Raw genomic sequence first — 26,626 nt, forward strand, 5'->3', positions numbered from 1 at the left:
GATAGTTTAAGGAGGGTTGGAGGTGAGGAAGATCAGGAAATGTGATTACAGAAAAAAAAGCAAGGTCTTCTCCACTGCCATGCTTCTTTTTTAATGGTATTAATGGTATGATGAATATAGTGGTCGGCTGCTCCATGCCAGTTTTCTTGGAGGAAAAAGTCTCCATGCCAACTTTCTCCCTGTGTGCCTTCCTATATGACATAGGCCAAAACCAGTCACATTTCTTTTTCCAGGCTCCCCTGAAACTAGTGGTCTACTAATAAGATATACGAGCCTGAGATTAGGAAGAAGGTGAGTTAAACAAGGTTAAGACACTGCTGCAGCACCCCAGTGTCCAGTAACTAATCTCACGGATATAAAAAGCAAAGCAGGGGATTTTTTTTTTTTTCTGGGATGAAGGTTAACATGCCCAGAGTGGTTTCTGAGCCATTTACAGTGATGTCACTGTGACTCCTGGATCACAGATACACTCCCAAGGCAGCTTCTCCACCTTCCTGCCTGAAGGAGAGGCACAGTACCCGTCAGACCAGATAAACGGTATTTTCACACCTGAAAGCCTGGCTCAGGTCCTGCTACTCCAAACCGCCAACACTTTTGTAAGTACCATTCCCTTTACTTTTCTATTTAAAACAACTAACTTTTCTTCTTTTCAGATGATACCATTCTAATGGCAAAAAAAGTGAAGAGGAACCAAAGAGCCTCTTGAGGGTGAAAGAGGACAGTGAAAAAGCTGGCTTAAAACTCAACATTGAAAAAACTAAGATCATAGCATATGGTCCCATCACTTCATGGCAAAAAGATGGGGGAAAAGTGGAAACAGTGACAGATTTTCTCTTCCTGGGCTCCAAAATCACTGTAGATGGTAAATGCAGCCATGAAATTAGAAGACACTTGCTTCTTGGAAGGAAAGCTATGACAAAACTAAACAGCATTCTAAAAAGCATAGACATCACTTTGCCAACAAAGGTCCGTCTAGTGAAAGCTATGGTTTTTCAAGTAGTCATGCATGGATGTGAGAGTTGGACCATAAAGAAGGCTGAGCACCACAGAATTGATGCTTTCAAACTGGTGTTGGAGAAGACTCTTGAGAGTCCCTTGGACAGCAAGGAGACCAAACCAGTCAATCCTAAAGGCAATCATTGGAAGGACTGATGCTGAAGCTGAAGCTCCAATACTTTGGCCACCTGAGGCAAAGAGCCAACTCACTGGGAAGAAAACCCATGATTCTAGGAAAGATTGAGCGCAGGAGAAGCAGGCAACAGGGGATGAGATGGTTGGATGGCATCACTGATTCAATGGACATGAGTTTGAGTAAACTCTGGGAGATAGTGAAAGACAGTGAATTGTGGCATGCTGAAGTCCATGAATTGTAAGGAGTCAGACACAACAGCGAGCGAACAACAACAACCACACAGAAACAAAACTAAACACTATGTATTAAAATTACATATGTCAAGTATCTTAACAAACACTAGATGTCATGAGGGGGGAAAAGATTCCCATTTCAAGTCACTTAAAAGTTCTTAGGGCTCAATAAGACTTCTGCTGCTGCTAAGTCACTTCAATCATGCCCAACTCTGTGCGACCCCATAGACGGCAGCCCACCAGGCTCCCCGTCCCTGGGATTCTCCAGGCAAGAACACTGGAGTGGGTTGCCATTGCCTTCTCTGCAATAAGACTTCTAGTAACACATAAATTTCTGAAGCCTGCATTTTTCAACTAATGCTCTGTATATGGCGAGGACACTTTTAAGCATGTACTCTTTCTCTGTGAAGATCCAGCCCTTTAAAAATTCCTGCCTGCAAGAGTTTGGACAGATTAAGTGACCCCCTGCTGCTCCACCCCAGGGTTAACCCCTTCCATGGCCTACTCCTCTGGGACCTCTCCCCAGGGCAGTCATTCCAGGGGAAGCATATCCTGCAGTTCCCACCCACGGGCATGCCCACTACACAACTCCACGGAATTTCCTATTAGGGGTCACTACTCAGCCTGGGGTAAAAAGAATCACCAATTTATCTTCTGCCCCTTAATTACAAAAGGAGTCCAGAGATAATATGCTCCTAGAAACCCCCACCAAGAAGCAGAAATATTTGTTTACCCTAATAAGCCAGATGTACCTCTAAGTAGAATATGACTGAAATCTCTTGAAATACCCAGTTTATCCCTTTCTGGGGTGACTTGCACACTATTTAAATTGTAGAAATAAATGGAACTTTTTTTACAGCTGGAACAAAACCCTCCTACATAATAGTGGTTTATAAATCCTTTTCAGGAAAGGTTTTGGCTTTTTCCTCAAAATATTAAAGAAAGAAAGAAGGGACTTAAACCATTTTAGATCTCTAGCACTACCAAAACTGAACCTTTTACAAATATGATCTACTTTAGCTAACAAGACTTAATTTCAAGAATTTTTACATGTATGTAATTTTGCTATATATTTTATTTTGCTGGAAAATGCTAGAGGAAAACAAATGAGAGACTTTTATGATAATATTTTACCCTAATTCATCTTTATTCTTGCATCACATCCTTATGACTCAAATCATTAGTGATTGATTAGGAAGTGTCTTGTACTTTGACAGATTTTTGTTTTTATAACTTTCATGTTAAGTTCTATGTGAAAAGTCTCTTCCAATATTAATGAATCTACATGTGATGAGGAATAAAAAGAAAAAAGGAATCCTAGTATTTCACAGAATAAGACAGACATTTGTATGAGGAAACATTCAGCAACTCAACGGCAAGCATCGGTGCCTATTTTATAAGCAGGATAGCAGGCTGAGATTAGTATCATGTTGCTTATTATGAAAACCAGTAAGACCAGAAGTATTTTCCTTTCCAAAGTATTACAAAGTATGAAAATCTTGAGGCTCATTTATTATAAAAAGCAGTTTTCAATCACAGATTAAAGATTTGTGTGCTTGGGTCTTCTTTTTATTTTTAATTGGAAGATAATTGCTTTACAGTGTTGTGGTGGCTTCTACCATACATCAACATGAATCAGCCACAGGTATGCATACGTCCTGTCCCTCTTGACCCTCCCTCCCACCTCCCACCCCATCGCATCCCTCTAGATTGTCACAGAGCACCCAGTTGAGCTCCCTGTGTTATATAGCAATTTCCCATTAGCTATCTATTCTACATATGGTAATGCATACAATTCAGTGCGACTTTCTCAATTCCTCCCATTCTTGAGTCTTCTTTTTTTTTTAGATTTTTCTTTTTTTTTTTGGATGCAGACCATATTGAAAATTCTTATTGTATTTTTTACAGCATTTTTTCTGTTTTACATTTTGTCTTTTTGGCCAGGAGGCAGGTTTGGGATCTTAACTCCCAAACCAGGGATCCAACCCTCACTGCTGCCTGCATTGGAAGGCAAAGTCTTAACCAGTGGACTGCCAGGCAAGTCCAGTGTGTGTGTGTGTGTGTGTGTGTGTGTGTGTGTGTGTGTGTGTGTGTGTGTGTGTGTGTGTGTGTGTGTGTGTGTGTGTGTGTGTGTGTGTGTGTGTGTGTGTGTGTGTGTGTGTGTGTGTGTGTGTGTGTGTGTGTGTGTTAAAATTCATGTTATGAAAGGTTTTCCAAGATAGTTAAAACAGCTTTTATATGTTATTTATATATAATAATATGTTATTTAATTACTCAACCATAGCTAGGACCTCCCCAAATTACATGGTATTCAATTTACAAGCACTAGGTCACACATACCTAGAATAGGAAGAATAAATTTGAATAAAATAACAGTAGGACTCTATCAAGCAAAAAATTGTCTGCTTTTTTAATGTGCCAATCTCTTTGAAAGGAAAAAGTCCCTCAAAACTGAAGTGGAACCACACACAGCCTTCTCATGTGTATCCTGATTATCATAGCACATATAGTACCTATTCTTAATGTCATTATAAGGCTTAAATTATGCATACCTAAGTAATAATTCCATAGATGTAAGATTAAAGAAAACTGCAACTGAAGCTGTTCAATGCAACTAAATACAATATGGAATCTTGAATAGGATATGAAAACAAATAACGGACACTAGCATAAAATCCTGTGAAATCTGAACAAAATCTGTAATTTAGTTATTAATACTGTATCACATGTTAATTTCTTTGGCTTTTTAAAATTTTTTTAATTTACAACATAGTATCAGCTACATGCAACAAATTCTGATAAATTCTCTTTTCATTTTCATTCCATTACAAATATTTTCTAATTTTCCTTGTTATGGTTTCTTAGATATACCCATCATTTAAAAGTGGATAATTTCTAAATATGTGTGGTTTTTTAAAAGTTGCTTTGATATTAATTTCTCATTTTGATATTAATTCCTCATGCAAATGCTTTCTTCTCTGCTATCAACCTCTGTGTCTTTTCTTGTATATAGTCTTGTAGCTATATTGAAGCTTTCAATGGCTAAGTCAAAAATCTCTCTTGGTAAAATCTTTCTTGCACTTGAAAATATGTGGTTATTTTCAAATATCTTTTGACATTGATTTCTAACATAATTCTATAGTGATAACAGAACAGACTCTGTATGATTTCAATACCTTTAGACTATAAACATTTTGGACATTGTTTTATGTCCCTGGATATGCTCCAGTGTCTCCTGGTTTATAGTCTATGAGAACTTGAATAGAATTTGAATCCTGCTGATTGTGTGAAAATTATATAAATCCTAATTATGTTAAATTGGTTCATAGTACCTCTCAGGTCTACTATATCCTTCTACTTTTCTGTCTATTCATTTCATTAGGTATTGAGAATTTTATATTGAAACTTCAACTAAAAATTTTTATCTACTTAAAAAGTAATTATAATATATAGCGGAACTATATGCAACTTTGTTCTATATTTTCCAAGTCTCCTGTAAATGTGTTATCATACTTTCATAATTTAAAAAAATAAAAAAGAAAGAAGATTCACTAAAATTTTAAAAAAAGAAAAGAAAATTACACTTGTCTAAAGGCTACATGTGAAGGGTAGAGAGAATATCTTTGAGTTTGAGAGGTATCTTATACCTGGGGACAGTCCTGGTAAGAATTTTCAGAAGTATGCAAGTTCATCTCAGGTGATTTGGGGGTGATTTGGTGGGTAGGAGAGAGAAAAATCAGGGAAATGCAGACATCCTTAAAAATTGTATAATGCCATACTTAGAATTCTGACATTCAGTGACCCTTTAGTTTAGGTATGATGATGACCCAGCAAATTTCATACTACTTGGCAAATTCCACTGTTAAGTCAGGTGCACAATCTTGAACAATGCAGTCAGAGATGAAGGGAAGAGAAAGAATAGGACTAACTAGAGATCAGTTACATACACAGCACAGGTACTTAAACTCCCCAGGAATCACAAGGGGATTTAAACTCCCTAAACAGAGTATGATTGTTCAAAGACATCCCTTTTCACTCCACCCCTTTCTCCACCCTCCCTGCCTTGGGTTGCTGGAGTGTTTTCCTCTTAAGTCAATACCATTTATACATAAAAGCGAAAGACATTGGTAAATTCACAAATCCCTTCCCCACCCAATAAGGACTAGTAATGAAGACCTGGTATTGTTCAGAAGAGCCAAGAATATGAATTTTTAAGCCTCCTAAGCCAATGCCAACAGCAAGAGCCAATACAAACAACAGTGAATTGTGAGGAACACTTATCACAGTTACCAGTCTTCACTAAGCCCACTTCCTTCTAGGACTCTTCTCATCTTCATCCCTAGGGGAAAGTTGCTTCCACATATCAAGTAATCAAATATGTTTATTCTGAAAGAGAAACTACCTTAGATGCTCCTTTTAAAGTTACTCCTTTATAATAACATACTGAAATGAGAACTTTGTTTTTTTTAAAAGTGACACAGTACTTTGAAATACACTGAAAAGTTTTCAGCAGAAGAGGATTATGCACATTTTACACATACACAAAGAGAAAGAAAAAGGGAAACAGAGAAGACATTACAAAAGGGAAATGACACTTTTTACTTCTGATAAAAATTTACAATTTCCTCAGGGCCTAGCAAATTAAAATGAATTAAATGCCACTTAATTTTTTCATGGCATCATTTCTACTCATTCCCATTGATTATATTTTATTAAATTTACCATGCAAATATCTTCTAAACCTTTCTTGTATCTGGAGTGGATAGACTGCCTAATTATCATCTCCCAGTTAAATTAACTCTCTCTAGGATTGCATTTTAAGAAAATTGAGCCTGAGCTTGTGCTTCCTAATGTGACATGCTATGATTTCATATGACAAATATATTTTAGTCAAAAACCATTTAACTTCAACCTATATTGGCTAGATCTAACTTTCCATACAGAAGGATTTAAGGACAAGCTTACACCACCACAAGGAAGCAACAGAAAATTCCAGAAAGTGCAATATTTTGTTGGACAAATGACCTGCTTCTTCAAAAGTCAGTGTCATGACTGGATAAGTTTACAGGACATAACCAGACACATGGCAAAGTCCCAGAGTAGATCCTAGTTAGAACAAAATACCTATTTAGAGGTGACTGAACCATTGTGAGAATGGACTGGGTATTATGTAAAATGAAAATGTATTGACATAGGAAGGTGAAAAGCATTAACAGAAAAAATAACAACTGATAAACCAGCATAAACAGCATTTTATTTGCATAAGAACAAATGTGTGTGGACATAAACAGATCTTAAATTCTGCATATTGAAGGGTAAAAGAAGATAATCTTTAGATAAGAGAATGTCTCTTTACTTACTTTTGCTTATTAATATCTTCTACTTTCTAGAATGGATATTTTTTAATAAAGTAGCATTAACAAAATTATAATTAAATAAAAACCTTCAAAAAAAAAAAAAGGTTGGGCTTCTGCCTAGGCAACCAATCTCCTAAAATTTTATAGGAGACAGAAATCTATGTGATGACAAGTAAAGTTGCTGGCCTTCCAAAAAGAAGGAAAAGTGTTTAGTTAATAAAACCATCTGATGGAAAAAAGTTAAAAAGTTAATTGAAATCCTTTCACATCTAGTACTGCACATTAAGGTTCTAAAACTCAATGCTATTTACAAGGCTAGAAGGATAATGGAGCATTACTTCTAGGAATTTAGGTGATGTCATCAGTCACAGGAAAGTATCAATGTAACTGAAAGTCCTTTTATGTGTAGGCATTACAGAGCTAAGCAATGTTGGCTCCCTGCTGGCTGAAATCTGTCAGGCAAGCTAGAAGAGGGGGAGGATAAGGGGTAACAGAGAGGGAGGGATGGACCTGCAGCTTCTCCACTTATACTACAATCTAAAACACGCTCTCCAAGACAACCACGAATAACTTGAGATCAGATGATGCAAAACTAAATAGCTTAGAGCAGATTTAAAGGATGTTATGATCAAAGTTCAGCAAGTCTTTCATATACCATTGTTAAGATTTCAGTTCTCATAAGTTTTATAAACAGTTCCTACAGAAGACAAGAAATTGTATGCAAGGCAAAATGAGTATGAAGTTCACATTTTGCATAATTTCTAGATTTGATATGCTGGTATAATCCCTTGAACAGATGATATGTGAGTTATCAATTTACTGCCTCTTGGTCCCCAAAGCTTCAAAGAAGGCCCTGAGATAAACAATGAAATTCCCTTAAGCATTCCTCCTTTAAAGTAGATATAATGTTAAGCTTTCATATAGAGGGCACTAGGACACTAAAAAGGGGCTTCCTGGAATTCCTAGCCTGAGTCTACAAGATGTTGCTACTAGGTAAGGACATCTGGTAGACCTTGCCTCAGTCAGGGGCATACATCACTATTCCCCACGATCTTGCTGCTGCTTCTTAGAAACAACCTTTCTGAGAGCCCCCACAGACCAAATGCTCTGAAGGGCTTCTGCCTGTGGTACTGGTGTCTGCACTTTCTAGGCAAGACCCTTCATGGCCCACACACAGGCACTTGTGACCCGGAAGGTCATACCGAGCAGTGACTCTTCTACATCCCTTCAACTTCACCAGCCCCATCACCCCGGTTCCCACACACTGGGAAGGATTTCTGCCTGCTTCTGCCTCCAGCACTTAAGACTCCCATGGCAAGTTCACAGCTGCTCTATGCCTACACTGCCGAAGGTGGTCTACTGCTTATTCAGAAACTGCAGAGCAGCTCCAGACTGGCTAACCCAGCAAGCTTCTCTGCTCTCTGGGGACTGATCCACATCTTCATGGAGGTCTGAGACCTTTGAGAGTCCATTCATCCCTGGTTCCTCTCCTTCTGCCCTAGGACACTATGCAGTGTTTCCTTACACGTTATACTCATCTATCTCAGTTAATAATCCTTGGTATTATATTAAATATAAATAATTCTTTGTGTTATATTAAATTACCCATTTAACTTAGTGTGTGCTTTCTGTGTCCTTTGGAGACCCAGATGGCTACAGATGCTAAATAACATGGTCAGTTTTCTCAGGAACATGAAGTAAGAAACTCAGATAATCACTACTTGGCCTATTACTTTTTATGGTGCAACTTCTTATCAGTCTAATACCTTCATGAGCTCACCTGAAAGATAAAAATGTCCACATAAATCCTGTATGGGATCTTTCTGATCCCAGAGTCTATGCACTTTCATTTCTCAAGACCATCTACCCATTCCTCCCTTCAGATGCTTATCCTTCATCAAAAGGAGCATAACTGAGTATTTTGTCAGCTAGTCTTTAAGATATTTCAGTTATATTTTTTGAACTAAGGTACATTTTTCTTCCAAAAAAAGCAGGAGGGAATATGGAGGACTGTTCACTTTTGAAAAAGTCACTAAGAATTTTGTTTCCCTATGAAAGAACTGACCCCTCCTTTGTTTCCTTTTCCCCCAAGCAAGAACTGTTCTAACAGATACAAATGTTACTAAACAGTTTCAGTTTCTGAGGAAACCCATATGGAAACTGAAACTACATAATTATACTCCTAAATGATTTGGCTACAGCATTAATAAAATTTACATTGAAAGGATCAATTGTTACCAGAGATAAGGTCAGAAATCTATGGTTATGTTGGCTTGTGCTCATTATACTGAAAGCAAACTTTAAACACAAAAGTGGCCAACAAATTTAAAAGAATATGTATTTGCTCTAATTTCAACACAAAAATTGTTAGTGCTCTCACTGCAGAATTTCTAGATAGATGATAAATCTGCAGTAAAGAAAAAATAAAATCTGAGCCTCCTATGCAAATTAAGAAAATCTAGAGCCTGGTGGGCTGCCGTCTATGGGGTCACACAGAGTCAGACACGACTAAAGCGACTTAGCAGCAGCAGCATTCCTTCTTTAAAATATACTTGCCTCTACATCTCATCATTTGTGTAAAAAATTTTTTAAATCTGTAACATTTTCCATGATTTGTTTCATACACACAGATTTGTTTTTTTTAATATTAATTCTTTAATTCTCTCTAAAGTTTGCCAAGGCTGCCAACCTAATCAGCCTTAAATAGCTCAAACATAATCTTTCATGACAGTTCTTTAAGGAAAATTGTCAAAAATATGTCACTCTCACATCACATGTTCAATTACTCAAGCTAAAAATACTTCAACAAATACTTTAAGATTACAAATAGGCATTGGATATTCAGAGTTAAGAAAAGAGTTGTACCACAATTTTCCTACAGGGAGTAAATGAGGAAGAAATTTTACAAGATCTCAACACATTGGTGGATTCCCTGCTAATAAACAAAATTAGATATGTGATTAAAAAGATAGCTACAGTCACTGCAAAAGAGATAATTCATGGTTCCAGTTGCAGGAAAGATGAAGTAAGCACACACTATCCTATCTCTCGAACAGAATACAACTATAAAACATGGACAGGATACAGGAAAAAACAATTTGAAGACTCAGAGTAAACAGGTGTAAGTGGACTGAAGAAGACCAGAATTCAAAGTACCACTGAATTGGCAGTGAATTAATCATTTTTTCCCCCTTCAGTATACCCCAGCCAGGATTTAAGATAGCCCCAAACTCAGAAGCAGACAATAGAGGCAAAGAGAAACCCAGCCTTGTAGTTCAGGGTCCAGGAGCAGGAAAATGGTCTCTTAATGCACAGAAATAAGAAGAAAAATACCTTTTACATTTTCCTTTCATTAAAAAAAAAAAAAATTCTACATAATAGCCAAAAAAAAAAAAAAAAAAAAAAAAAACACTTTAAATACCACAAAAATGAACTACTGGGTATAATATCTTCATCAAAATGTACACAGAATTTATATTCTGAAACCTACATTACACTGATAAAAGAAATTTTAAAAGACTTAAATAAATGAAGAGGCATACAATGTTCATGGATTAGAAGACTAAACATAGTAAAAAGGTCAGTTCCTCCCAAATTTATCCATATATTTAACATACTTCTCATCAAAATTCTAGCAGAATTTTTATATCTATATACAAGCTAATTATAAAATACACAGTAAGACAAAACAATAAAAATAGAAACAATTTTGAAAAAGAGAAAGCTAGAGAATCAGAAAAAGAAGAGAAAGCTATTTGATTTCAATCTCACTATAAAGCTGCATTTATCAAAACAATGTGGTATTGATGAATGGACAGACACATAGGCTGACAAAACACAACAGAAAGTCTAGAAAGAAAGCCATACAAACATGAAGAACTTATTTTTGACGTAGGTTAAAATTAAATAGACAGCAGATAGTCTTTTTCAGCAAATGATATTTGAGTCATTAGATATATGTATGCTAAAACCTTATATCTTTAGCAAAGTTTAACTCAAAATTAAAAATAGCTTTAATTAGAAAAGAGAATCTGTAAGACTTAAACACACAAAATATATACAGAAGAATATGTTCATGATTTGAGGTTAGGAAACAAGTTTTTAGATAAGACACCAAGGAACAATCCATAAAAGAAAAAATATTGACAAATTGGACTTTATTGAAATAAGAAATTATAAAATACACCATTAAGAGAATGAAAGGACAGGCTATAGTTTGGGAGAAAATATTCACAACTTACATTAGACAAAGAACTTATATATAGAATACATTAATAACTGAATATTCAACAATAAGAAAACAAGCCAATTTTTAAAAATCAACTTAAATAGACATTTCACTAAAGAGGATCAGCAAAAGGCAAATAAAGCACACAAGAAGTTCTTTAACATCTACCACCACTAGGGATATATAGATTAAAAGCAAAATGAGATCACTATATACCTATTATAATGACTAAAATAGATATGGACAATACCAAGTGTTGATGAGGATGCAGAACAAACAAAAGTCTCAGGCATTGTTGGTGGAATGCAAAATGGTACAGTCATGCTGGGAAATGGTTTGGAAATCTCATAAAGTTAAATACACACTTATCGTATGACCCAGCAATCACTTTCCTAGACACAAGAGAAATGAAAACTTAGTGTTTACACAAAAACCTGTACATGAATGTTCTATTCCTAATGACTCATAACTGGAAACAACCCAAACGGCATTCAATGGATGAATGGAAAAACACACCATAGACCATCCATACTATGTAACACTACACTAAGCGATATAAAAGAACTAGTGATACATATAAAAATTGGATGAATCTCGAAGGCACTATGCTGAAAGAATATAGTCTCAAAAGGTTATGATTCCAGTTGTATGACATTCTTAAAAAGCCAGCCTAGAGAGAGAATAGATCAGCGGTCACCAGGTGTCAGTGACAGGGGAAGGTCTAACTACAAAGGAGAGTTTTTCTAGAAAGACAGAATCGTTCTGTATGCTGACTGTGGTGTTTTCACGAATCTGTGCATGGGTCAAAATTCCTAGAATTGTAAACCCAATAAATGTGATGTTTACACTAGTTAAATAAAAAATTTTAATAAAATGGCCTTTATTTATAGTCATACTGTCACATAATTTTTAACATTCCTGCCTCCACTTCATTTTAAAGTAAAAATATCCATGTCAGGAGAAGGCAATTGAACAAGTAAATAACACATTTATTTCCATTATCTTTGAACATGCAATACAATTCTAGCAAAACAATGGGTTCTAGAGGCTGAAGGGAGGTTAGTGAAAGTGAAAGTGTTAGTTACTCAGTCATGTCTGACTCCTTGCAACCCCATGGACTGTAGCCTGCCAGACTCCTTTGTCCATGGGATTCTCCAAGCAAGAATTCTGGAGTGGGTAGCCATTCCCTTACTCAGGGGATCTTCCTGAACTAGGGATTGATCCCAGGTTTCCCGCACGAAACTGTGTCCGAGTCTGCAGGCAGACTCTTCATTTTCTGAGCCACCAAGGAATAGAGCATAAATCCCCACAGACACTGCTAGTCATCTGAATCATGTTTTGTCTGAGCATTCAAAAGGAAAAATAAAAAGAACATAATAATGTTTTTTCCTGATTCTTTGTAATTTCACTTGAAGTAAGTGTGAAAGTTCATTTTAGCTTGGAACCTGGAAATACAGAGTTAGCAACTGAATAACAGGAGATGAGCATTCACAAATGGATGTTCATAAATAACAAAAAAGAAAAGCATATCTGTGGGGAAATCAAAGTTAAGAATCTTTTTTTAAAAAAAGTCAAAGAGTTGTATTTTTATAGACTTAACAGCATTTGGCACAGTACCTGGCACGTCAGAAACAATCACATAATTCCATAACTTCTCATCTAATAAGGAATATCCAATATTAGGCACCCAGACCAACCATGTTCCAATACATTGAAAGCTAAGTTTTAACAATTCACACAGGCAAACATGTGGCAGCACCTGTCACTAATAAACCTGAAGACAGGGAGTGATGTAAATGTGGAAAGTCTGATTCCCTTGGCCCAGCACAGCAGGAAAAAACAAGGGATGGGGCTTACTGAAGTTAAGGGGAGGGTATATGCTCAGGTTACTCTGCACCATTTACCCGAATACACTGACTTACTTTCCAAGGTCCAATGGATGGTGAAATGGAGGAAGTTAGAGCATGTGGATGTTCAGGGATGTAGGCTACAGAAAATTTGAAACAAATTAAAATTCTGAGATAGTTTTATTTCAACACTAACAGGTTTCATTCTTTTAATTACTAGTATTTTGAGATACAACTATTTTTAAAAGCCTGTACCATTCTCTGAGAAACATCCAATTACATTTACTATCAACAAGTTGGTAACGACACTTAAAAATCAAACTTTAAATAAGAGAGTCAGGAAGGAAAGGGAGGGAAGAAGAGAGGGAAAGAGAGAAATTATTAAGAGAAGACATGATAGATGCTGTCCAAAACTAAACAATAATCAGATAGCATAGCAGTGTTAAATGATCTTTCCCTTTCTGAAGAACAGAAATTGTCACTTCAGTCAAGGATTAAAACCCTGCATTATAATGGGGGGTAGGGAGGTGTTCCCATGGTGACTATGACACTATTCTTTCTGACTCTTTGTGACTCCAGGACTGTAGCCCGCCAGGACCCTCAGTCCATTGGCTTCTCCAGGCAAGAAAACTGGAGTGGGTTCCCATTTCCTTCTCCAGGGGATCTTCCCGACCCATGGATGGTACCTGTGTCTCCCACACTGCAAGCACATTCTTTACGGTTGATCCACCAGGGAAGCTCCTCCCTATGATAAACCTTATCCTAAATCAAAGGAAAAAATAAAAGAAAGGCAAAAAAGCAAAATGGTTCTCTGAAGAAGTCTTACATGAATAGCTGTGAAAAAAAAGAAAATTGACAAGCAAAGGAGGAAATGAAAGATATACCCATTTGAATGCAGAGTTACAAAGAATAGCAAGGAGAGATCAGTGCAAAGAAATAGAGGAAAACAATAGAATGGGGAAGACTAGAGATCTCTTCAGAAAATTAGAGATACCAAGGGAATATTTCATGCAAAGATGGGCTCAATAAAGGACAGAAATGGTACGAACCTAACAGAATCAGAAGATATTAAGATATTAAGAAGATATTAAGACAAGGTGGCAAGAATACACAGAAGAACTGTACAAAAAAGATCTTCATGACCCAGATAATCATGATGGCATGATCACTCACACGCCAGACATCCTGGAATGTGAAGTCAAGAGGACCTTAGGAAGCATCACTACGAACAAAACTCGTGAAGGTGATGGAATTCCAGTTGAGATATTCCAAATCCTAAAAGCTGATGCTGTGAAAGTGCTGCACTGAATATGTCAGCAAATTTGGAAAACTCAGCAGTGGCCACAGGACTGGAAAAGGTCAGTTTTCATTCCAATCCCAAAGAAAGGCAATGCCAAAGAACGCTCAAACGACTGCACAATTGCACTCACTTCACACACTAGTCAAGTAATGCTCAAAATTCTCCAAGCCAGGTTTCAACAGTACATGAACAGTGAACTCCCAGATGTTCAAGCTGGTTTCAGAAAAGGCAGAGGAACCAGAGATCAAATTGCCAACATTCGCTGAGTCATCGAAAAAGCAAGAGAGTTCCAGAAAAGCATCTACTTCTGCTTTATTGACTATGCCAAAGCCTTTGACTATGTGGATCACAACAAACTGTGGAAAATTCTTCAAGAGATGGGAATACCAGGCCACCTGACCTGCCTCTTAAGAAATCTGTATGCAGGTCAGGAAGCAACATTTAGAACTGGACATGGAACAACACACTGGTTCCAAATAGGAAAAGGAGTATGTCAAGGCTGTATATTGTCACCCTGCTTATTTAACTTATATGGAGAGTACATCATAAGAAACGCTGAGCAAGATGAAGCACCAACTGGAATCAAGATTGCTGGGAGAAATATCAATAACCTCAGATGTGCAGATGACACGACCCTTATGGCAGAAAGCGAAGAACTAAAGAGCCTCTTGGTGAAAGTGAAAGAGGAGAGTGAAAACATTCAGAAAACTAAGATCATGACATCCAGTCCCACCACTTTGTGGCAAATAGACAGGGAAACAGTGTCAGACTTTATTTTGGGTGGTTCCAAAATCACTGCAGATGGTGATTGCAGCCATGAAATTAAAAGACTCTGGCTCCTTGGAAGGAAAGCTATGACCAACCTAGACAGTATATTAAAAAGCAGAGACATTACTTTGCCAACAAAGGTCTGTCTAGTCAAGGCTATGGTTTTTCCAATGGTCATGTAGAGATGTGAGAGTTGTACTACAAAGAAAGCTGAGCACTGAAGAATTGATGTTTTGAACTGTGGTGTTGAAGTAGACTGTTGAGAGTCCCTTGGACTGCAAGGAGATCCAACCAGTTCATCCTAAAGGAAATCAATCCTGAATATTCATTGAAAGGACTGATGTTGAAGCTGAAGCTCCAATACTTTGGCCACCTGATGCAAAGAGCTGACTCATTTGAAAAGACCCTGATGCTGGGAAAGATTGAAGGCGGGAGGAGAAGGGGATGACAGAGGATGAGATAGTTGGATGGCATTACCAACTCAATGGACATGAGTTTGAGTAAACTCCGGGAGGTGGTGATGGACAGGGAGGCCTGGCGTGCTGCAGTCCATGAGGTCGCAAAGAGCCGAACACGACTGAGCGACTGAACTGAACTGAAATCAAAGGAGGGAGGGGTAATATCCAAAGGATCTGGAGACAAGTATTATGATCACCAATACTGAAAAGCAATCATGTGGCAAGCCATCCCCAAACACCTCCCCCACCCCACCTACTACTGGAATCCTGACCTCTATTTACATTTAGTTTTATTAGCAGACAGATTTCTTACTGAGGCTGCAGAAAATCAACTTCACCATTCAAGGGCCCTCAAAGAATTGAATTAAGTTCCTACTGCTACAAGTTTCTGCCGAGAGCTTCAAGAAACACCAAATGCAAAAAACACAGCATCTAAAGCAAGGTGCCTCTTCCATACACACAAGAGTCCTTTCCTGAAAAGATCAAGGTGTGGGATAAGGGGTTTGGGAAACAGAGAGTCCATATGTTTGCCCAAATGTGCATTCCTCTTTGAAGAACTCAGAAAATAACCCACTCTCCAAACCCCGTACCTAAATTGCAACGTGTTAAAAGATAAAGCCACATGAGGCTGCCCAAGGTTGCCCCCAGCACAGAAGGCTCACTGTCTCTTCCCACAGCATAACTTCAGCACCACACATACAGTCTCTGACCCACAGACTGAGTGATGTCCTCAGGGCCTAACCATGCTTTAAAAATCAATTAAAAATGAACTTCTGTTTCTTTTAAAACTACATATCTATGATGTTCTAATACTTTCTCACACCAGTGAGTCATCCCCTACTCCCCCTTTCTCTGGAGATTCCACTGATTTGGAAGCAGATGATGATGCCCTAAAATGGCTAAGGGGCAAAGATGCAGATTTTTCCATATGATATTTTTAACAGACTTTTTAAAACAACATTTTAGGCTTCTGGAACAGTTGATGAGACAGTACAAAGAATTCTCATATACCCTGTGCCCCTCTCCTCTCCCAGATTCCCCTATTATTTATATCTCATACTAATGTGGTACATGTGTTATAATTGATGAACCAACACTGAAACATTATTATTAAAGTCTATAGTTTACATTAGGGTTGACCCACCACTTATGTTGTACAGTTCTGTGGGTTTCAAATAATGTACTGATGTGTCCATCATTACTGTATCATACACAATAGCTTCACTGCCCTAAATATCCCAGACTCCACTCATTCACACCCCTTTTCCCAGTCCCAAATGTCAAGCAGTTGATTTTTTTTTTTTACTGTCTTCATTGGTTTGCCTTTTTCAGAATGTCTTGTAGTTGGAATAACACAGTATATATTTTCAGACTGGCTTTTTTCACTTAGCAATATACACTTAAGTTTCCTACATGTTTGTTCATGGCTTGATAACTCATTTATTTTCATCCATGAATAAAGTTTCATTGTACGGGTGTCAACTACAAATTCTACAAATTGACACTTGCCATGGGCACTTGCCATCTACCTCTACAAGGATTATACCGTGTGCTTCTGCACCTGCTGATTTTCAAACCCGACCCCAGGTCCCGAAAGGAACTCAGAGTGGAGAGCAGAAATGAGGCACTCTGTACTCTAAGAAAAACTGGCAGAACAGGTCTTCAGATAGTTAGATACTCTCAAGAGCCAATTTTATGAGCCCAATTCTTGTATCTCCTTACATCTAGAAAAGCACTAAAATCTTTCATGGTGATGACTGCTCCTCATGACTAGCAGAAACCTGCAAAAAATATGTGCTGGATTGTATGTATTCCCCCTTCACCAAAATCACACAGGTACTAAGCTTCCACCCTACCTCTTTGGAGCAGTTTCTCAGAGCTATCTGAAATGCTGTCTCCTGGACTGCAATCCTCATTTTGCCCCACATAAAACTGAACTTGCAAATCTCATGTTGTGCTTTCCTTTTTTAATTGGCATTAGCATACCAGTAAATCCACTCAGCCATTTAGAGAAATTTTGTTTGCTTCCAAGTTTTGGCCTTTATGAATAAACCTGATATGAACAATCATGTAAGGTTTTGGTGTGGATATAAGGTTTCAGCTCATTTTGGAACACATACATACCAAGGAGTATGATGACTGAATTGTATGGTTAAGAATATGTTTAGTTTTGTGAGAAACTGCTTACCTGTCTTCCAAAGTGGATGTATGGTTTTGCATTCCCACCAGCAATGAATGAGGGTTCCTATCATTCAATATGCTTGTCAACATTTGCTGTTGTCAGTGTTTTGAATTTTAACTATTTTAACAGATATATACATATTAACTTTCACATCCAGACAACTTTCTAAAACTTTTCATTGTCTTTAAATGTTTTTCCCTTGATTATCTTAGGTAGCTTACTTACCAAAAAGGGGCAAGAATAAAGAAAAAGGGGAGGGGAAAAAGTACACTCCTTTGAAATTTGTATACCTCTCCTTGCCATATTTGATCTAACAGCACTCTCTAGAACTATCAGGGGAAAAGTTATATAGTAATGGTGATGGCAGGTGTCTTTGACTCATTCCTGGTTTCAGTGACACAGCTAATATTTCATTATTAAATACAATGTTTTTTATAAGCGTAACACACAAATTGCTTAATCAATATCCCTCCATTTCTAGGTTTCTAAGTTCTTAATTTTCCATCATCTTTTGAGAAGAGCTATTCAGTTGCAGAAGGACCAGATAATGCTTTATCTCTTTAGAGGACGTAATTATGTATAACTGTATGTATATAACTATATACAACTATAAAGTAAAAGTTAAAAGGACATGCACTTCAGTTCCATAAAGAACATTGTTCTGTCTGAGCTGCCCAATTATACCATATAATCTTTCCCAATCTTTATTTTCTTTCAAGGTTTTTACCACATTAGAGTAATATTAAAGTTTTATTTGTATATTTTACTCAATTGAGTAAATTGAGTAATTTTGATTTTAATTAACAATGTGTCAAATCCATGACACTTATATTTTCTAAAACAGAATAAAAATGAGCATTAGAAGGAAAAAAATTATATCCTCCCCAAAACAGTTTGTTACAGCATTGAGAAGTACTGATAGACCAGGAATTTTTCCAGTCAGGAACCCTCTGTTACTGACCTTTGTCTCCCCAGATACTAACACAGTGGCTGGCCCTGAGCAGTAAACATTCACAGGATGAAAGGACAAGGATGATGTCAAGGACGTTGACTGGCTCAGAAGAGTGTGTGACCTCTTGCCTTGGAGTTATTTTAGTATTACAGAAAAGATAAAACTGGGAGATACAGCAAGGTAGATAACCTCCAACAAGTCTAGGATAAGTCCTTCAATTTGTAAGAATAAGAATCACTTCCCAGGAAAGGAAGTGGCTAACTTTTGCATCACAAAACTAAGTTTAACACCTAGGTCTGTCACTTATAAACTACACAACCCTAAACATGATTTTCCCTTGATTTATTAGTGTGAGATACAGCTTTATACTAGTAAGCCATTTTTGAATTCCTATAATAATTCTACTTAGCGACATACAAATGTATTCTATTACTATTTTATTAAATATTCTTACTTTATTTTGCAGGTATGCATGCATATTAAGTCAGTTCAGTCGTGTCCAAGTCTTCGCGACCCTATGGACTGTAGCCCGGCAGACTCCTCTGTCCACGGAATTCTCCAGGCAAGAATACTGGAGAGTGTTGCAATATCCTCCTCCAGGGGATCTCCCCCACCCAGGAATCGAATTCACATCTCCTACATTGGCAGGTGAACTCTACCACTGAGCCATCTGGAATGTCCATGTGTTACCCTAAGAGCTTAGAAGACTTTGATTATTATTTCCATAAATGGTCTTTGTTTGAGTTTTAAATAATATCTTTGGGTCAAATAATGTCTCTGTACAACTCATATCTATAGAAGTAAACTAGGTTTTCTTCTGGCCCTGCCTATAATTAATTTTTAACCTTCTTAAATATAAAAAGCACATTTTACCTTAGTCTGTGGCCCCATGGTCTCTTTTAAGTGGGTAAACACTATTTTCAGTGCTCTACGCTTGCTGGACTACATAGCACTTTGGGGGCTTCACTAATATGTACAGGCCCTCACGGGGAAGTCTACCAAGGCCCTGAATCTAGTTCCAACAGCTTCTCCTGTCTCTTTCTTCCAGTCATCACCACGTGCTGTTAGTGCGACACTTGCAGTAGTCTATCTCCACTATTCTAAATCACTGCTTCTAGCATCTGCCTTTGCCTTTGAAATATAATAGTACCACCTGTTAGGAATAACAGGTTAAATAAAACCTGATAAGGTTTCAGTAAAGAGTCTGTTAGTACCCTTTGAGAAAAATGCTTGACCTCTGTGAAAAAAGCTTTCGTTATTCCAACCTCATAATATTTACTTACTTTCTTGTTCTCAGTTTAGTTTTCCAAGGCACAGTGTAAGTTTAACTAACATTCCCTGGTGGTTCAGATGGTAAAGAATCCACCTGCAATGCAGGAGACATGGGTTCAATCCCTGGGTCGGGAAGATCCCCTGGAGGAGGGCATGGCAATCCACTCCAGTACTCTTGCCTGAAGAATCCCATGGACAGAGGAGCCTGGTGGGCTACAGTCCATGGGGTCCCAAAGAGTCGGACATGACTAAGCGACTAAGCACACAGCACAGAGATTAGTAAAATACTTTAAAGTATCTATGTACTTTAATTTTAAGGATTTTAAAAGTACGTAAGTACATTTAAACAATAAAATGCGACCCATTATTTTTTTTTAATTTGTGTTAAGTATCCAGAGACAAGTCCGCAGTATTTTTATAGTGTTTTCTATATCACTGTCTTTCAGAGAGGCTATAACTAAGTGAAATTGTTTCAACCAGAAATAGCTGGTTTGCTCCCCCACTCGCAGTCTTAAAGAGGAAGAACAATGTTTCTTTTTATAACTAAACAATGTGGTACTTTCTACAGCATTCACTCCTCTCAATGTACCTTCCTTTGAGAACTGCACTAGACCATACTTAGGATTCTTTCACCATTGGACTATCATCCTCAAAATACAATACGTTAAGTAGCTCACATTCCCATTTTGTCTAACAGTGTTTTGTTAACTTAGAATATAAATTCCATCATTTCATGGGATCTGAATAAAATTTATATGATGAATTTCAAGAAAACAACTAATCTTCAGCAATCTATTACCACATTTCTGTAGAAACAACAAAGTTGAGAAATATATGCAGTTTATATATTTTAATACTCTGGTAGGTATGTTTAATAACATTCATATAAACTATGTGGTATACATATTCACATACAAAGGAAATAAATATTCCTTATTACATAACAAATCTGATGATGAATTATTTCTACATTATATAGTAAAATTTCCCTAGACAACAAAATTCTTGTTTCCAAGAAAGTCATGCTGGGGATTCCTAGTCTTCACCTATATAATCAAAAGATTAATATAAAAATATTTTTGTGGTCTAAAATTCTACAGGATTAGTTGCCCAAAGTAAATGTAAAAATGTCTCCAAATTATAGATTTGTTCTTTTGAAAATAAATAGGAATTCTCAGATTATTAAGAAATGACAAGATGACATTTAGTCTCTAAGTTATCAGCTACTTTCCCTGTGGCTCAAATGGTAAAGCGTCTGCCTACAATGCAGGAGACCTGGGTTCAATTCCTGGGTTAGGAAGATCTCCTGGAGAAGAAAATGGCAACCCACTCCAGTATTCTTGCCTGGAAATCCCATGGACGGAGGAGACTGGTAGGGCTACAGTCCACTGGGTCACAAAGAGTTGGACACGACTGAGTGACGTCACTTTCACTTTAAGGAGTTTATCAATAAATTTCATACTTGGGGCTTTAAGAATATAGAGGCTAAACAAACTTGTAACTCTTTCAGAGATCTCTCACTTATTATCAACTGACACAGTAAAGTACTGATGAATTTATAACAGAGAGGACATACCTTCTAATCATAAGATTGATTACCTATATTTCTTTTTGGGGGGATGCTGCCAGTTTAACTTTTTAAATTTATTTTTAATTGGAGGATAACTGCTTTACAATATTGTGTTGGTTTCTTCCATACAACAATGTGAACCAGCCATAAGTATTCATAAGTCCCCTCTCTCTCGAACCTCTCCCCGACCCCCCACCCCTTACACCCCTCTAGGTCATCACAGAGCACTTGGTTGAGCTCCCTGAGTTATACAGCAACTTCCTATTAGTTATCTATTTTACATATAATAATGTGTATATTTCAATGCTGCTCTGTCAATATGTCCTACCCTCTCCTTCCTCAGCTGTGTCCAAAGTCTGTTCTCTATGTCTACATTGCTATTCCTGCTCTGCACATGGATTCACCAGTACCATTTTCCCAGATTCCATATATATGCATTAATATATGAAATTTGTTTTTCCCTTTTGGACTTACTTGAGTCTGTATAACAGGCTTTAGATTCATAATGCTAGAGAGGGTGTGGAGAAAAGGAAACCTTCTTGCTCTGTTGGTAGAAATGTAAACTGATACACCCACTATGGAGAACAGTATGGAGATCCCTTAAAAAGCTAGGAGTAAAACTACCATATGTTCCAGCAATCCCACGACTGGGCATATACCCTGAGGAAACCATAACTGAAAAAGACACATATACCTCAATGTTCACTCTTGCCATCTGCTGAATCATCAAAAAAGCAAGAGAGTTCCAGGAAAAAGAAAAAAAAAAAAATCTACTTCTGCTTTATTCACTATGCCAAAGCCTTTGACTGTGTGGATCACAAACTGTGGAAAATTCTTCAAGAGATGGGAATACCAGACCACCTGACCTGTCTCTTGAGAAATCTGTATGCAGGTCAGGAAGCAATACTTAGAACTGGACATGGAACAACACACAGGTTCCAAATAGGAAAAGGAGTACACAAAGGCTGTATATTGTCACTCCGCTTATTTAACTTATATGCAGAGTACATCATGAGAAACGCTGGGCTGGAAGAAGCACAAGCTGGAATCAAGATTGCTGGGAGAAATATCAATAACCTCAGATGTGCAGATGACACCACCCTTATGGCAGAAAGTGAAGAGGAACTAAAAAGCCTCTTGATGAAAGTGAAAGAGGAGAGTGAAAAAATTGGCTTAAAGCTCAACATTTAGAAAACTAAGATCATGGCATCTGGTCCCATCACTTCATGGCAAATAATTGGGGAAACAGTGGAAACAGTGTCAGACTTTATTTTGGGGGACTTCAAAATCAATGCAGATGGTGATTGCAGTCATGAAATTAAAAGGCACTTGTTCCTTGGAAGAAAAGCTATGACCAACCTAGACAGCATATTAAAAAGCAGAGACATTGCTTTGCCAACAAAGGTCTGTCTTGTCAAAGCTATGGTTTTTTCAGTAGTCATGTATGGATGTGAGAGCTGGACTATAAAGAAAGTTGAGCACTGAAGAATTGATGCTTTTGAACTGTGGTGTTGGAGAAGACTGTTGAGAGTCCCTTGGACTGCAAGGAGATCCAACCAGTCCAACTGATCCTAAAGGAGATCAGTCCTGAATATTCATTGGAAGGACTGGTGGTGAAACTGAAACTCCAATACTTTGGCCACCTGATGCAAAGAGCTGACTCATTTGAAGAGACCCAGATGCTGGGAAAGATTGAAGGTGGGAGGAGAAGGGGATGACAGAGGATGAGATGGTTGGATGGCATCACTGACTCAATGGACATGAGTATGAGTAAACTCCCAGAGTTGGTGATAATCAGGGAGGCCTGGCGTGCTGCAGTCCATGGGGTCACAAAGAGTCAGACACAACTAAGCGACTGAACTGAACCCCAGTGTTCATAGCAGCACAATTTACAATAGCTAGGACATGGAAGCAACCTAGATGTCCACTGATAGATGAATAGATAAATAATTTGTGGTGTACATATACAGTGGAATATTGAAAGTGAAAGTGAAGTCACTCAGTTGTGTCAGACTTTGCGACCCTGTGGACTGTAGCCTACCAGGCTCCTTCATCCATGGGATTTTCCAGGCAAGAGTACTGGAGTGGGTTGCCATTTCCTTCTCCAGGAGATCTTCCTGACCCAGGGATTGAACCCAGGTTTCCTACATTGTAGGCAGACGCTTTACCATCTGAGCCACCAGAGACTCAGCCATTAAAAGAAACCCATTTAAGTCAGTTCTATTGCCTATACTTCTAATGAAAATCAACATATTTTTGGATGCTTGACTATGGAATAGTTTCTTTGGCTGATATTTGAGATGTATTCAATTCTAGATTTTCTTTTTAAGAGATTTGAAAATTAAATTTGGGGTGGGGAGTAGTTATATTCCAAAAATGTAAGAATGTCACATATATTTCCAGAGCAAATGTTTAACAGGAAAATTTGTTTTTAAAAAAAGCTTAATTTCTAAGAATTCAAGTTATATAACATAAGAGTAATTATATAACAAATCATGCACCAAACAAGAGTTAATAAAGGCACAACAATACAATTGAATATGATGTAGAATTAAAATTATGGTGAAGATTGTACCAACATAAAAATACTTATATAAAAATACAGAATCTAAAATTTTAAAGCAGTTAAAGAAAACACCTAAAATCAAAATATTTGATTTTTTGGATGGCAAAATTGAAGCTAATTTTTTTACTGTTATCTATGCCATGAACACATTTTAAAAATTGATTATTCTCCAAATTACCAATTATCAAAATTCATACTACTGAATTTTATTCAGTTCCCTAAAAAGATTTCAGATGTCAGAGATGTGGTTGACAGAAGGAGCTTTAAAAACCAAAACTATCCTAAACAAAAATTATTTGAAAAGAAATAAAGAAAAATAAATACATGAAAAGCATATACCAATTAATTATAAAAGCATTCACTATATTGCTTACTCCTATCTAAGTACAAAAATTAGATCAGAAATACACACACATTAAGTGGTATTGGTCACTTCTGGAAGGTGACTAGAACAGGAATGGTGGTTAAAGGGAACTTTAGCTTTATCTATAATGCTTTCTGTCTTTGAAAAAAAGATAGTAAAATATTATGAAAAAATGTTAAATGATTTCTTGGTGATAAAAATCTGAATGTGTTTTGTAACTTCTAAAACATATCTGTGTTTAACTTTTCAAAACAAATACAGAGAGCAAAACAACAGAGAATCCTTTTAAACATTTGGACAGTATTGCGCTAGAGTCACTTATTGAATCAGGAAGCTGCCATGACTTGAGGAAGTAACTACCAAGTGCATGTTTCATGTCAATGATCAGACTCGTGGGACTTTTTTGTCATGCCCCAATACCTACGTGCCAGGACCACAGAATTTCACAACATGATAGAGAAAGTTAAAAGCCTCTAGAGTTATCTACCATATATTTGGGACAACAGGTTTAATTTCATACAAAGGAAGAAAGTATGGAGAAAAGAAAATAGTATTTTTTCAATTCTAAAAAAGAGTATGTCATATTTTTATGCAAATATTCATTAAGTGTAACAATTCTCTGAAGGAAGTATCATCATCATCAACTCATTTCTTGGATGAGAAAAAAAATGAGAGACAAGGAATGCAGATAATTTCCAGAGACAGAGGTTTGTAAACCCAGAACCAGAATACAAATAACTCATCTATTCGACCACCAAACCAATAGGCTTGCTATCACACCAGCCTCCTGCTAGATCAAAACATCTCTCCCAGGGGTATTATGAAAAGATCTTCAAACTAGCAGACAGAAACCTAGTGTCTGGCTTCAGCTTTGCTCCCAGAGTTCTATGACCCTAAACTAATCACTGTGAACCTCAATTTTCTCATGCATAATGTGTAGTGGTGGGCATAAAACACTATTTCGTCAATTCTAATCCACACTTTTCTCTCACTTTTTTTAACAACTGTGAAGCCTAGTTGTGTCTAACACTCCATGTCGTCTCACACTCGCTGTTGGCCAGGTGACAGTCATGATGCAGGATATCCACATGTGGTCCTAGGTGTCCATGTTGTCATTAACCTCTGGGCATTACGTGCCCTCTTGCAGCTACTCATTTGATACTGCCAACCAGGCAAAACAGCAGGAGGTAAAGAAACTACCAGAACTCTTGGAGAAGACAAAGATATGTGAAAGCAAGAAACAGCTAATGAGACCAATGACTTAATGCATCCAAAAAGTGAGAGTTGGACTATGAAGAAAGTTAAGTGAGTGAAGTCGCTCAGTCGTGTCCGACTCTTTGCTAACCCATGGACTGTAGCCTACCAGGATCCTCAGTTCATGGGATTTTCCAGGCAAGAATACTGGAGTGGGTTGCCATTTCCTTCTCCAGAAGAAAGCTAAGTGCCGAAGAATTGATGCTTTTGAACTGTGGTGTTGGAGAAGACTCTTGAGAGTCCCTTGGACTGCAAGGAGATCCAACCAGTTCATCCTAAATGAGATCAGTCCTGGGTGTTCATTGGAAGGACTGATGCTGAAGCTGAAACTCCAACACTTTGGCCACCTGACAAGAAGAACTGACGCATTGGTAAAGACCCTGATGCTGGGAAAGATTGAAGGCAGGAGAAGAAGGGGACGGCAGAGGATGAGAAGGCTGGATGGCATTACCGACTAAATGAACATGAGTTTGAGTAAACTCCGGGAGTTGGCAATGGACAGGGAGGCCTGGTGTGCAGCAGTCCACAGGGTCGCAAAGAGTCAGACACGACTGAGCGACTGAACTGAACTGAACTGAAAGAATAACACAAAGACTTCAAGCCTCAATATGTGAGAAAGTTCCTACTGACTTTGCACAGAAGTTGCTTAACTTCCAGTGACAGTCCACTCAAGGGAAAAACAAAACCTAGAAGTTACTCAAATAAGAAAACATTAGCCAAAACTTATGTAATGGACATAATCAACTTGAAGGAAAAATCCCAGGAGCCAGCAATAGAGCATATTTCCAGGAGTGCCGTAACATGCTCCATGCTCTTGACTGCAGAGGACAAGATTGAATGACATAGTAGTCACTGACAACTCTGAGTCCAAGAGAAGAATCAGACTCAGAATATGAAGAAATTTAAGGGGGAAAAAAATGTTTATTTTATTTATATGTTCCTTTTTATGATTACCAAAAAAAATAATTAAATTGAAATTTTTTATATCCAAGAAATAGAATATAAATAAAATTAGAGATGCTTGCTTCTTGGAAGAAAAGCAACATTAAAAAGCAGAGACATCACTTTGCCAACAAAGGTCTGTAGAGTCAAAGTTATGGTCTTTCCAGTAGTCATATACGGACGTGAGAGTTGGACCATACA

The 26,626-nt window shown here is 37.5% G+C and overlaps 1 protein-coding gene across 7 annotated transcripts in view; it reads right to left on the minus strand.

Annotated features, from left to right (window-relative positions):
- COBLL1 (cordon-bleu WH2 repeat protein like 1) overlaps window positions 1–26,626 on the minus strand; it is a 166,929-nt gene that overhangs the window by 106,483 nt on the left and 33,820 nt on the right. Inside the window, exon 1 of one of the 7 annotated variants that reach the window (XM_065931670.1) lies at window positions 19,741–19,823. The exons of the other annotated variants lie outside the window; for them this stretch is intronic. The gene's annotated coding sequence lies outside the window, so the exon portion shown is untranslated. Of the gene's footprint in view, window positions 1–19,740; window positions 19,824–26,626 lie in introns of those variants that run through there. 7 annotated transcript variants of the gene reach the window in all.

The sequence above is a fragment of the Muntiacus reevesi genome, chromosome 3, assembly GCF_963930625.1.
Source record: "Muntiacus reevesi chromosome 3, mMunRee1.1, whole genome shotgun sequence".
In the NCBI taxonomy this organism is placed as follows: Eukaryota; Metazoa; Chordata; class Mammalia; order Artiodactyla; family Cervidae; genus Muntiacus; species Muntiacus reevesi.